Here is a 13061-nt window from a genome sequence, read left to right on the forward strand (position 1 = left end):
GCCAAATGTGTGATACGTGGAGTGACAATATCGCACAAGTAAAACCAAGCAATGTAGTCCATGGAAAGCAACAAGTATGAATAATTGCACCCTTTTGAGCAATGAGGGCTAAAACAAATCTTCAAACTGTTGTAAACTGTTGTAAAACTCTTGAAATAGAAAGTTGCTAACCTACTGCCTCTATTTTAATTTAATGACTTGTAAGTTCATAGTGCTTTCAGTTGCAGTCTGAGACCTTGTAGAACCATAAATACACAATTTGCATTCCCCACTGCACAAACCAGGGTTCAATTCTGTGTCTCTCTGATTGCACACACAGTCACATATAAACAGCCCTGCAGAGATTGCATTAACTAATTGAGGTTTCATATTGGAAAAGAGTGCATTAATGTAAATGAAGAAGACGGTGAGCTGTTAAATTCTAATCTCTGATTAATGCCTCCAGTTGTTCACCACTGAAGGTGTAACAGAGCAGTGTGCTAATACCCTAGACAGCCAGAATGTTTTGCCTTTTCTGCCATCCAGGCCAAAGGTTTTTCCAAGGCTTTCTAATGATCAAGTCTGATGGGGAGAAATATAGGCTTCATGGTTATTTTTAACAATCCCTTAATATTGGTTTCTGCAGTTATGGTATTGTGTCCAGCCTCCAAGCTGTTAATGTTAAAATTGCTGGTGGAAGGATATTATACAGCCTGGACCTGACCAGAATGTCTCTCTGGATAAATTGCAGAAATAGAATGTGGCCAGAGTTCAGGCTGGTAGGAGAAATAGTTAGTGGAGGGGCCCCTGCCAGCCTTGATGAAAAGTTTAGACTTGAATACTTTTTTCAGATCTGATTGGGTCTTATCCAAAGATGTAAATATTTTGATGATTCTAGAAACTTCTTTAACAAACATATTTCTAAACAGTAAGCCTCCAGTTGAAGGCCCGTCCAGCTTTGTTAGTTGCTAGATCATAAGCTTGGTGTCAATACTTAGCAGAATGGATCCTCGACATTCAGCCGATAGGGCACAGTTGGTGTTGTCTAAAAGCCAAATGGCCGTCTCAGCACAACAAGCCAGAATGTCAGGATCAATAGTGGTACTTTGATCCTTAGCTGGGAATCCAAGGTCAAGGGTCTGTGATAGTGGACCTGTGAAATCTAGGAGTCTATCTTGACAGTCTTTCCAAGATCTTTAATTACCCATTTTGAGTTTTCAATCAACTTTCTCAGTTATACTGATAATTTAGGAACTATGTCTAGAGTGTGGAAAACTTGTCTACTTCATTTGCAAAAGGTTTTCTTAATCAGTTTAATGTATATGCCGCAGCTCTTTTGAGAAGACGTCCACTTGGAAGAGTGGTAATGTATAATTTCTTCTGGATCAAAAATGAGTTTGTGAATTAGACAAGCCTTCTCCTGCATCAACATCTTTACTTCTTCTCTTTTTCTGGTGCAGGTATGATCCTTTTATTCTTTTCATCTGAGGCATCTGACTTTACATTTTCATCAAAATCATCTCAGCAAATTACACTTCTACTAAGTCATTCTCTTCATCTAGCTCAGAAACATCAGAGAAGGTATCATCTAAATTAGCTCTTTTTAGATTCTCCAGAGCATCAGGTTTAACAACAGAGTTTTTAATTTTTGGAATTGTTATCCGAGATCCAAATGAAAGGTCTTGGTTGAAGATAAAGATTTTTTTGTTGGGCCATAGGACCAAAAGTTTTTGTATTAGTGCAATGTTTTGTAAAATTTGGTCAAAGGCAATTTTATTAGATCCATATATAAAATCAGGAACATTTTCTGGGATTAGATCACTCAGAATATTGATGGGATTATTTTTTGGCATCCTTAGTATATTAACCCCTTCTGTGCCCAGGACGTAATGGTTACGTCCTGCGACACAGTGCTCGTGTGCCAAGGACGTAACCATTACGTCCTGGGCACAGAGCCCAGAGGGAGTGCTAGCGCTCCCAGTGGGAGTGCTAGCGCTCCCACTGTGGGGTCCCCCCCCTCAACCCTCTCCCGCAAGGTAGGGATGGAAGGGGAAGCCCTTCCCCTTCCTCCCCCAACCCCATCCCCGTGTGACACCAGCACGCGATTTCGCGCGGACTATCACAGAGGCCTCCTCCCATCGCGCTACAAGCTCAGCTTCCAGCGCGATCGGAAGAGAAATGCGATCACATGGAGGAGGCCGGAGAGGCTTCAAAGGGAAGGAAATGAATTTCCTTCCCTTTGAAGTCTCTCTGAGCGTATTAGCTGCCGGATTGCAAAGCAATCCGGCTGCTAAAACGCCCACTAGACACCAGGGATTAAATTTCCTATAGGAAATTGGCATGAGGGAGCGACCCCTTGGGCAAGGGTCGCTCCAGGGGGGGCAATTTTTTTAAGGCTTTTTCTGCCCCCCGTGGGCAGATCGGCCTATTATTAGGCCGATCTGCCCCCAGTGGGGGCAGAAACCTCTAGGCACCATGGATCTTTTTTTTTTTTTTTTAGAGGTGGGGTGCGTCCCCTTAGGCAAGGGTCGCTCCCCTGGGGGGCAAATTATATTTAGGCCATTTTTGCCCCCTTGGGGCAGATTGGCCTATTTATATGAGGCCAATCTGCCCCCAAGGGGGACATAAACCACTAGACACCAGGGAGTTTTTTTTTCTCGTGAATTTCACGCAATGGGAGTGACCCCATAGGCAAGGGTCGTTCCCCTGGGGGGGAAATTTATTTTAGGCCATTTCTGCCCCCCTGGGGGCAGATCAGCCTATTTTAATTAGGCCGATCTGCCCCCAGGGGGGGCAGAAACCACTAGGCACCGGGGATTTTTTTTTTTTTGTTTTACAGATGGGGAGCGACCCCTTAGGCAAGGGTCGCTCCCCTGGAGGGGCAAATTGTATTTAGGCCATAGATCGGACGATTTTAGGTCAATCTGCCCCCAAGGGGGGCAGAAACCACTAGGCACCGGGGATCTTTTTTTTTGTGTCAATGTCACGCAAGGGGAGCGACACCGTAGGCAAGGGTCGCTCCCCGGAGGGGTGGGGGGGCAAATTTATTTTAGACCATTTCTGCCCCCCTTGAGCAAAGTTCAGCCTGACAGACACTCTTCATTTTCAGGTCAGACAGCCAGGAGCTAGACATGTGCTATTTGCACAGGCTCCCAGCTGCCTGAGCTGAACTTTGCTGGGCTGAAGAAGTCACAGCCCTGTGGGCATGACCTGTTCAGCATAGCAAAGGTGCCTCAAGGCCTTCCTTCTCATGATGAGGGGGAACGTCACTGACTGCTTCGTACCTGGGCGCTTCAGTTTTGAGCCCTAAAGTGCAAGTGATCGGTTGAGGTACAAGCCTAAAAAACTCAAGGACTTCGTGTAAAATTGAATATGTTGGTATATCCTTAATTATCCTCTGATAAGTTTCCTTTGAAGAATGTTTATGAGAGGATTCTAGAAGGGGAGAGAGAGCATGAGAACTTGCCAGGTGTCATTTAGAGCTCTTCATCTTTTTGGAAATAAAAGCTTTCTCGACTCTAAAGGTGTTACGTGGACTATAAAATGAACCACCACACAGTGGATGACCAAATTTTACGCCTGCTTGTCTTTCATGCTGGGGGGCATCTGGAACAGTGCTAGATATTCTGAGTCGTACCTGACATTAGAGATGCCAGGATTCACCCGAGTACAAGTTCAGGTGCTGGTGGTCTACTGTTTCACCTCTATGCAGTGTCTGGTTGGACATGAGTTGTGTAGTAATTGTGAATTACAGGCATGGAAAAAAGAATGTGGTCTAATGTGTCATTCTGTTAATGTGTTGTTGGTCATCTTAATCTGGAAGGTTGGTACCGCAGGTTGAGCGGAGATCTTTAGTGTACAGCATCATACATGATGACACCCTTATGCTGTACTACACAAATCGACCTACCATGGTCTTTGAGCCAGTAAACATCTTGAGAAAATTTGTTGTGGTTCCTCCAGTCACTTGTTGCCTGCCAACATTACATTGGAGTGTGCTCCACTGTTGCCCAGTTTGCATTCAGCTCTTCATTCCAATCTGCACATTGGTAGCTCTCTTAGACATCCTTGTAGAGTAGTGAAATTAGTATGTCCTTCTCTTCTCTTCCTTCCACATTTTCCTTAGTCAGTACTATTCCAGCTGGAGCCTATTCATGACTGTCTCTCTTGGTGCTCCTGAACAGCATTGCCAAAAAAGGAAAGGCATCCTTTCCTGGTAATCTAGTGGCTATTTTCCCTATAATTATTTTCAATTACCTCGTTAATTCAGTATGGTTGTTCTAATTTGCCCTTATCCCTTGAAGTTCTTAAGCACTTGTTTCCTGGCCCCTTTGTTTTTCCCTGTCCTCACCTCGTTCCTCTTCTCCACACAGTCTGCATCTCAGTATGTGTCCATCCCACAGGCATTCGGTGTTGTATGACTCAGGGAGGTCTGTGGACTGGCTGTGATCCAAGTCACTAGAATCTTGAGTCACTACCATAGTTCTTCCAATCAGTCACAGGTTTAATGTCTATTAAAATATAATGCTAATGTATCATATATATTACAGACCATGTCAAATATATATGATACACAACTGATGATCCCAACTGATTTTTAATATTGTTTCACTATCATTAAAAGTTTAAAGAGGTTGGCATAGGCAGAGTACAAGCACATACTTTTAAGTGCACAGGATACGGTGACCTCCTGTCACCTAGAGTATAGTATGCAGTATGATGTGCGTCTGTGAGGAGGCGGACAGTCCATCAGGCTGGGCTACGCCTTCCCCTCCGCCTCTCACTAACCTATGGGACTCCCGTATTCTCTCCCCGGACAACTGACAGTAGAGGCCCTTTAATCCGGGGGACCTGAAGGAGGAAGGGGTGGCGTTCCACACGGACCTCTGAGAACATAATCCCTACATGTGGGCCTAAGTGGCACACGCACCAGGAGGGTGGTGAGAGACATCGTTGTAGGAGCACAGACCCACAGGAAGACCATCAGAAGGTGCTGTCAAGAAACAGCTGACAGAGCACGCCGCTGCACCTCAGGAGCCAGTCCAGCGGAAGGCGCGCTGAGTAACGCCAGCACTGCGGCGGATCGCAGAATGACCTGCTGATACTGCAGAGGTCCTAGTCACGTCCCAGGAGGAACGTGGCTTAGGCAGGTACGTGCGAAGTTACAAGCCTGGGGTGTGCATTGAGGGTCTCCACTCACAAACCATTCAAGGGGTGATTGGGAACAGGCCAGTGTTGTCTTTTTCCTCTTTTGATTTGTTTTTGCTTTCACCACCGGCTTTTGCTACGTTTGGGCTTCTTAATGACGGAGTCGCATGCGACTACCATAACCTTGAAGAGAAAAGGTTATTAGTATCAAAGAAGGGGGCGCAGATCTTTTGTTAATATTCCTAGAGTGTTTTCCCTCAACCCCATTCACGTGCTCACTGGGTGAATGGTGACGAGTTTATTGGCAATGAGCAAACAAAGACACTTATCTGCCTTACTGTTGTTCTTTTCCAGAGATTCTCTGCGTGGTGTCCTTTTGCCCGGAGTTGGTACCTGAAAGATAAAAGAGGAGGACCAATAAAATCCTCTGACTTTATGTCAGAAGCATCCATAGCAAATCCTGCAATAAACCCGAGAACATCTTATATGAGTTGTGTTCTATCATTTCGAATAACCCCAACCCTGACAGCATCCCTTAGTGTACAAAGAGTCAGTGGCTTGTGACACACTTAGCAGTGTCTTCCATCAGTTTATCGATGAGCCAACCGGACTTGCCACAAAGAAGAGCTCATACTAATTCTGCCTATAGCCTGGCTTCCCATTGACACATCACAAACCAGGATATATTCCAAGCACTGCCTCACATGTGAGATTGTTAAGCACAGGCCCAGCAATTTGTTACAGATTAAGACTCAATGAAAAAAAAATCAAACGTAGCTGTGTTAAACTACCAATGTGCTTGCCTGTGTGCCAAATGTATTTTAGACCCAGTCAAAATACTTTGATGTATGATGGATGGGCAGTGATGCTACTTAAAATGTTTTACAAATGTAACCATTTAAAAAACAAAAATGACCCACGTAACGTAAATGGATACCCCTGTATGTGTATAAGTTACTGCAAATGCACCCCACTCAGTGGAAGGGACTTAAGGTTTGCCACCTCCTGGTTAGTTCTTCACACAATTAACAGAGGAACATACAGCATGAGCCAGCTTTGGAGAACATTGCAGCAAGGGTGACCCTATACCAGGTGGGGACATATGGAGGAGTGTGCAACATGGTACCACTACAAAGAGAACTCAGAAACTGAGGTTGGAAGGAGGATCATGAAACATGGGGCAATTGCAGAGGGCACCATTCTAGGGACAATGTGGTATTTTATCTGTTCCATTTCAGAATTAGAGGCCATATTGAATGCTCTTTTTTATCACTGCTAATTTCTGCACAGTGTGGTGAGTCAATGCTGTCATCTGAAGGTGGAGAGGCAGAATGGCAATAAAGACATCTCATTTTAAAAAAGACAACTGCACGAGATCTAAAGCCCTCCCTCTTGTTCGACTTATAGGGATATTAAAAGTATCTCGGTGCAGGGTTTATTTGTTCAACTTCAAGGTATTTATAGCATGCTACAACTAGTAGATGGTACCCAAGTGCCATCATGGAGGTTAATATAATCAACTATCACAGATGCTCAGAATGCCATTCTAGGGGACCAGTAAGCAGCTGCTACTGTATGAACATCTCCAGCTGAATTCTCGTGGCCGCCTCTGCCTTACTTTATATTTGGAGCAATTTTGCCTTCTGTTTGTGCAGACTTAGAGCTGGCATGTATCTTGTGGTTTTGGGGTGATGGCTAGCATTTGCTAGAATATGCTGGATGAGCATGCTTCCCGGAAGTTATGTTATATCATCTGTGATAACCTATTGCTGATTGATTGAGTCAGCCAACTCTTTGCCCTGGCCCAATACCTAGCAGAGTCCCACCCAAGCTCATACAGTAGCTATGAACTATGCAATATTGCTACGTGACAGTGGCCTTGAATGACAGAAAGTGTGTTCCCACTTAAATATATAATTTATCAACTCTGTATTCCCCAGTCAAAGTGTAGGTTCAATAAGCTCTCACCTTTGCAAATAAATAAATCTTATATGAATAGAATGGAGACAGCTATGTAAACACCTAGAAAATAATATGGATGCATTGTGCTGCTTCAATACCAGCCAAAACAAGAGCATTTCTCGTGATTAAATCAGAACAACGGATCCTTAACTCTAATATAGAACCCTGCCGACATGTTATAAAAAGGACCTTTAACAGTTGGCTAATTTTCATGACCTTCCACAAGCCATTACGTGGTGATGCTAAAGAGTGGTACTATTGATAGCACACCAGGGCTACATGAAATGGATGGCCAATTGGCAAAGTTTTACTGTTAACATGACTAGGATGTGTCTGATTTATATCAAGGAGGTGTGCTTCCTATTTCAATATTCTGTCCTGGTGATGAGCCGCCTGAATTAATTTTGTTGTTTTGGTGTCGAAACGTCAACATTGAATTTGAAAATGTGGATTGACTTTTGAAAAAATTCAGTAGGTTCACAGCACCCATTGTTAGAGGTGTTTATCAGACATCTCAAGCTTTTAACCACCGTTTTAGTTTTCATGTAAATAGCACTGTAGCACTTATACTAACACATAATTCACTTACACTGCACCGTTATACAGGAGCACCTTGATTGCTTTACTTTAAATTGTGGAATTAAAGTTTCCAATAAATGATATATATTATTTACGAATTTCATCGGTACTGTCATGGAAGTTAATTCATCTTCTTCCCCTGGAGGGACCAACAATATTTCTGTTATACTATAAAAAAGTAGCCAACATGAATATATTATATATGGTTGGAATTTTTATTTTTCATGAATAAGAACCACCAAAGGTCATGAATAGAGAGTTCAAACAGGAAATTAAAAACAGATGAGAGAAATTACTTGAATTTTATTATCAGAGAATACAATGGTGAATGTATGCTATATCCATCTGTTTATATTCATGTATATTAGTATGTTTATGTTTAACATGTTACTCAACACCTCAGTAAAAACTATAAGAAAATACTCTATTTAAAGATCAGGCCTGATTCACTAAGGCATTTACAGATGTAAATGGCACCATTTACATTTGATAGCCACCCACATAAAGGAAACCTGGCAGGTATAAAAAGGCTTACTACTGTGTAAAATTCAGCCAGTAGTGTATATAATTAAGCAGTTGTGAACCCCATATAAGGGTTTCGGAATTAGTAAGCTAAAGTGTGGTTTGCCATGTAATTTTGTGAACACACACATTTAAGTTTGTGGCTATTCACAAACTTCTTTTTGACCCTTTTTGCACCATGGACATGGTTGGAATTTTACTTTGTAAATCACCTTTCAGGCTGGCGGGGGGAAATGATCACCCATAAACTTGATGGAGGCATAGAGAAACGTTTTTCCCTGCAGGTAAATTGTTTTCCCACTGGAACAAGATTGTAGAAAAGACAACAAATGTGAATTTGCACATAAGGCCTCCTTCCCAGAATCCATAAGTGTTCACAATTCGGGCTTCCGGTTTTATGGTATTTATTTTTTTAACATTTCTGTCTGTATATAGTCATATTTATTTTTTGGACATTTTTAAACATATTTTATTGATATATATGTAAAGGTTACCACACGGCCAAAGTGGCCAATTGTAGGAATAATCAAGTACACCCAATATATCATATACGTAAAAACAACTGTCCTGCCGTTCTCCCCTCACCCCAACCCCACCCTCCATCTATTAGTACATTAAGAGAGAAAATAAATCAGAACAATAACCTCTCTCGGCCCATGACGTTCATCAGATCAGTGCACGACAGTCTCTTTTTGACTGTGAAATGTCGTAATTTCGTAATCTATGAGTTGGTGATCTTGTGGACTGGTGCCAAGATAATTCCTCCATATTCTGCCCAACGCATCCATATTTTCAGTTGTTTTTGGGAGCAGCCCCTAGCTTTATACACCACAATCTCCTATTACCAGAGGTCCAGTCCCTTTTTCCACACCAACAATGATGGAGGGGCTGTCGCCTTCCACTCCTTGGCTATGTCGCATTTAGCGAGCATCAGTCCCAGATTAAGCAGGGATAATTTATATTTATTACCACCCAGATCCTCCATAAGGTGAAGGAGGGTCAACTGCGAACTACGCAGAATCTTCCACAACAGGACCTCTCCTAGCCATGTAAACACTCCCAGCCAAAACCTCTCTAACTCTTGGCAGCTTCACACTTTTTGGATGAAGGTGCCTTCCTCAGCGCCACATCTGAGACAGTGGGGGCCAGTGCCTGTAACACATTAAATACACTCAGTGGAGGTCCTTAAATTGAATCAACTGAGCCGTGCCGCTCCCCTGGGCAAACCCAGAATCTGTCCAGTCTTCATTTCCTAATTCACCTACATCGGCCTTCTACACAGCCCAATGTATTTGGCTGGTTAGATATAAGCGTCTAGTAAATCTTGGCAATTTTATGTTCATCCAAGTCTCCCATGGAAATATACTCTCCAAATGGTTAAATTCTGGAAGGTCCGGCAATGGCCTTATGTGTGAGGTCAGTGCTTGGTGGATCTGCAGGAACTTGTGGAACTGGCTACGATGTAGCTGGAACTCAGCCTGGAGTGTCTGATATGACTTCAGGATCGTGCCTTGCATAACATCCCCCAACACGGAGATCCTGATAAGATCCAATTTCCGGAATCCCTCCAATGTGACCACCTGTGGGAGCATAGCTCCGCACCATAATGGTGTCTGTTCCGTCAGTCTGCCCCACAATTTCATCTGTCTAGGGGTCCACCGCCACAATTTCAGGACCACCTTTGTCGCCATGGGGAGTGTAGCATTCTTCCCACCCATACAGTTAGGCTTGCAGTGGAGTTGCACCCATCACCATTTTATTAAGTGCGTATGTTGTGTCCCCCTGTGTATCATACCACCAATCATTTATAATCTGGAGGTGGGCCGCAAGGTAATATGACTCCATATCTGCCACTGCAATGCCCCCACATCATGTTGACTGAAAGCATTTACCGAGTGCCATGCGAGGAGTACCCCTGTCCCATAAAAAGGCATTTAGAACAGAATTCGGTTTACAAAACGCAGAATATCAAATGGGAAATTTTGGTAGAGGAATCTGGACAGTGAGACCTTGTTAAAGATCACTGATTGTCCTGTCAAGGATAGCTGGGGCCCAGACCATATCTTTATGGTTCAGACGAGCGAACAAAGGTTCTATATTGGCGTTCCATGAAAGAGTCGCCTCTGGGGATATATAAACACCTAAGTATTTGAACCCTTTGGTGGCCACTCGTATACCAGCTGCCCAGTCAAGTCTATGTGGGCTTTGATCCACAGCATGTACCGTGGATTTGGCAGAGGCACACAGTTTTCACAAATATTTGCAACAGCTGGGGTCCCATTGTGTCATGGGCTATAATGAAGAACAAAACATAATCGGCATATAATGCAATCCTATATGACTGCCCATTACCCCACTCGAAGTCCTGCACCTGCGCATCCATCCACACCCAAACTGCAAGGGGCTCCATGGCTACAGCGAACAATAGGGGGGACGGGGGCAGCCCTGCCTTGTTCCCCGCTGTATAGGGAAGATGTGACCTAGCCCGTGCCACCCATACCACTGCTATCAGGTCTGTATATAACAATCGAAGGTAAGAGAGGAACTGTGGACTGAAGTTGAGATGCTGATTTCCGCATTTGGGCAACGCAGTGGCATGACCCCTTTGGCCGCTGTGGACAATATCACTTCTAAGAGGTGTGTTTTAAGCTTTGGCATATATACTTTGAAAAATTCACCGGGATCCTTGCCCTAGTTTATATTGGCTATGGCAGTGAGGAGTTCTTCCCCTGTGAGCTTAGTGTCTAAAGACAGACTTCGCAGGTCACTGGGAACAGGGACCAAGGTGGCAATGCCCAAAAAACTCTTCTATGTGTGTCTCTGAGATTACTTCTTCCTGGCATAAACCCCTTTGAGATAGGTCGCACATATATTTGCTATATCTCTTTGATCTGTGAGTGGGGAACCTGCCTCACTCTTAATTAGAAGAAAAGTGGGCACTCAGGGTGTACCCTGGCATAGTCTATGGAGTAGTTGACTTGAGTTATCCCCCCTCTGATAAAGACGATGCTGAGAAGCATGCCAGGCCAACCGTGCTTCACCCATCATGGCCTAGTAGTTTTGCTACTGCATCAGTCTAAGTTGTCTACGTGCTTCCTGACTATCCGGTTTACGGCCGCACTAGTCCATCTCCATGATTTCTGTCTCTTGAGCATTTATGTCCCGTAATCTGTGCCTGCACTACCTGCTACAGTAGTTGACATCTGCCCCCCGAAATGTGGGCTTCAGCGCCTTCAATAGAGCCCAAAGGGACTGCAGTGTGCCCATATTATTTGCAAAGTATCCATCTATACATCCATCTATACAACTCTTACATATGTTTGTGGTACTCTGGGCTCTGAAGGTGCCATGGTGACAGGCTCCAAAGGAATGCCAGGCGCAGGTGTCCCATCTGAAGCCCCAGCGCTACCGGAGAATGATCCGATAGGCTCCTGAGGAGCACTGTGATATCCTTTACCTGATGTAGGTGATTGCCATGGACCAAAAAATAATCTAGACGAGAATCTAGAATGATCTAGAAGAGCCATGTGCCACTGATTAGAAGGTATAGCCACCGGTGGAGGGGTAATGAGCCGGCCATACATCTAAGAGGCCCATCGCTGAGACAAAGGAGGACAGGGGCGCCTGGCTTGACATCGGAGGCAGCCCCTGTGGGCCCCATCCATCTACAGCTGGGGTGATGGCTCCATACCGCTCTCCCCCATCACCACAAGTCCATCTGGTAGCCAACCCCACAGCCTCGTCAATTATTCGATAAAGGAGTGTCCTGGGGGGTGGGGCATATACACTCAGCAATGTGATTGTTTCTCCATTGAGCAACTGAAACTGCTGTATATCTCCCATATTTATCTGCCCATGTCCTGTGGTGCTGAAAGCAGACTGTCTGTTTAATCAGGATCCCGGCGCCCCTGGAACCCTGCATGATAAACTTGTGTGTATCCTCCTCTGCCCAGGCATGGGACCTTGTTACCTATGAGGTTAGTCTCCTGCACAAGAAGGGCATCTGCTCCCATCCTCTTGGCCTGCTTCAGAACTGCCCCCTTCTTCACCCTATCTAGAAGGCCATTTACATTCCACAACACTAATCAGATTTAATCCGAGGAGCATGTCTGCGGCTAGAAATACATGATTGAATCTTGTTACTATGTCTGCTTGTTGGGTATGTGAGGGAGTGGGCATCTGTCAGGCACCAATGATAAAGAAAAAGGGAAACATTGAAACGTAACAATAGTTGCAACAATACCGAACTGCAAAATATTATTCTAGTGTAATATTTGCTACAGGAACAACTGACCCCATACTCCTAAACCCTGAAGTATCTATCACAGAATGTGACATCAGCAGACCCCAACTGGGGGTCTGTCCCAACCCACCCCAGTGGATCCCTGTTCCAAACATGAACATATTTGTAGGAGGGTGTAAGGTCCTGGTTACTATATTGGGTTGCCATCAATTGAATCATACGCTGTTAGGGTCAAGGGTATTATTGTCTAATAGAGGTACCCCCCTCGTCACTTTGGAGATCCTGGGCCAGATGCCTCAGAGGACAGGGAGCCCACCTGTATGTGCTGGAGCATCACTTATCTTTCTGGAGTGCTGTCATGTTGAACTGGATCTATGGCAGCTGGTGCTTTTTTGTTGTTTTTCTGTTTGTCACCCTGCGAAGAGTCAGACTCCAAGCGTGGAGGTGTATGAGGTTTAACCTGGATCTGTTAATCTGTCCACTGGACTACCTCCTCTGGGAAGTCGAAAAAGTGCATCTGAGATTTATACAGCACTTTTAGTTTTGCAGCGCACTGAAGCGTGTATCTGATATTTAATTCACAGAGATGTTATTTTGCAGCTTGAAAGGATTGATGCTGCTGCATTAA

At 44.3% G+C, this 13061-nt stretch overlaps 1 long non-coding RNA gene across 1 annotated transcript in view; it reads left to right on the forward strand.

Moving 5' to 3' along the window:
* Positions 1-4805: 4805 nt before the first annotated feature.
* The window catches only part of LOC138285612 (uncharacterized), a 159105-nt gene continuing 150849 nt past the window's right edge, over positions 4806-13061 (forward strand). Inside the window, exon 1 of the long non-coding RNA XR_011201621.1 lies at positions 4806-5129. This is a non-coding gene — a long non-coding RNA (uncharacterized lncRNA). The remainder of the gene's footprint in view (positions 5130-13061) is intronic.

This window comes from Pleurodeles waltl, chromosome 3_1 (assembly GCF_031143425.1).
Source record: "Pleurodeles waltl isolate 20211129_DDA chromosome 3_1, aPleWal1.hap1.20221129, whole genome shotgun sequence".
Lineage (NCBI taxonomy): Eukaryota > Metazoa > Chordata > Amphibia > Caudata > Salamandridae > Pleurodeles > Pleurodeles waltl.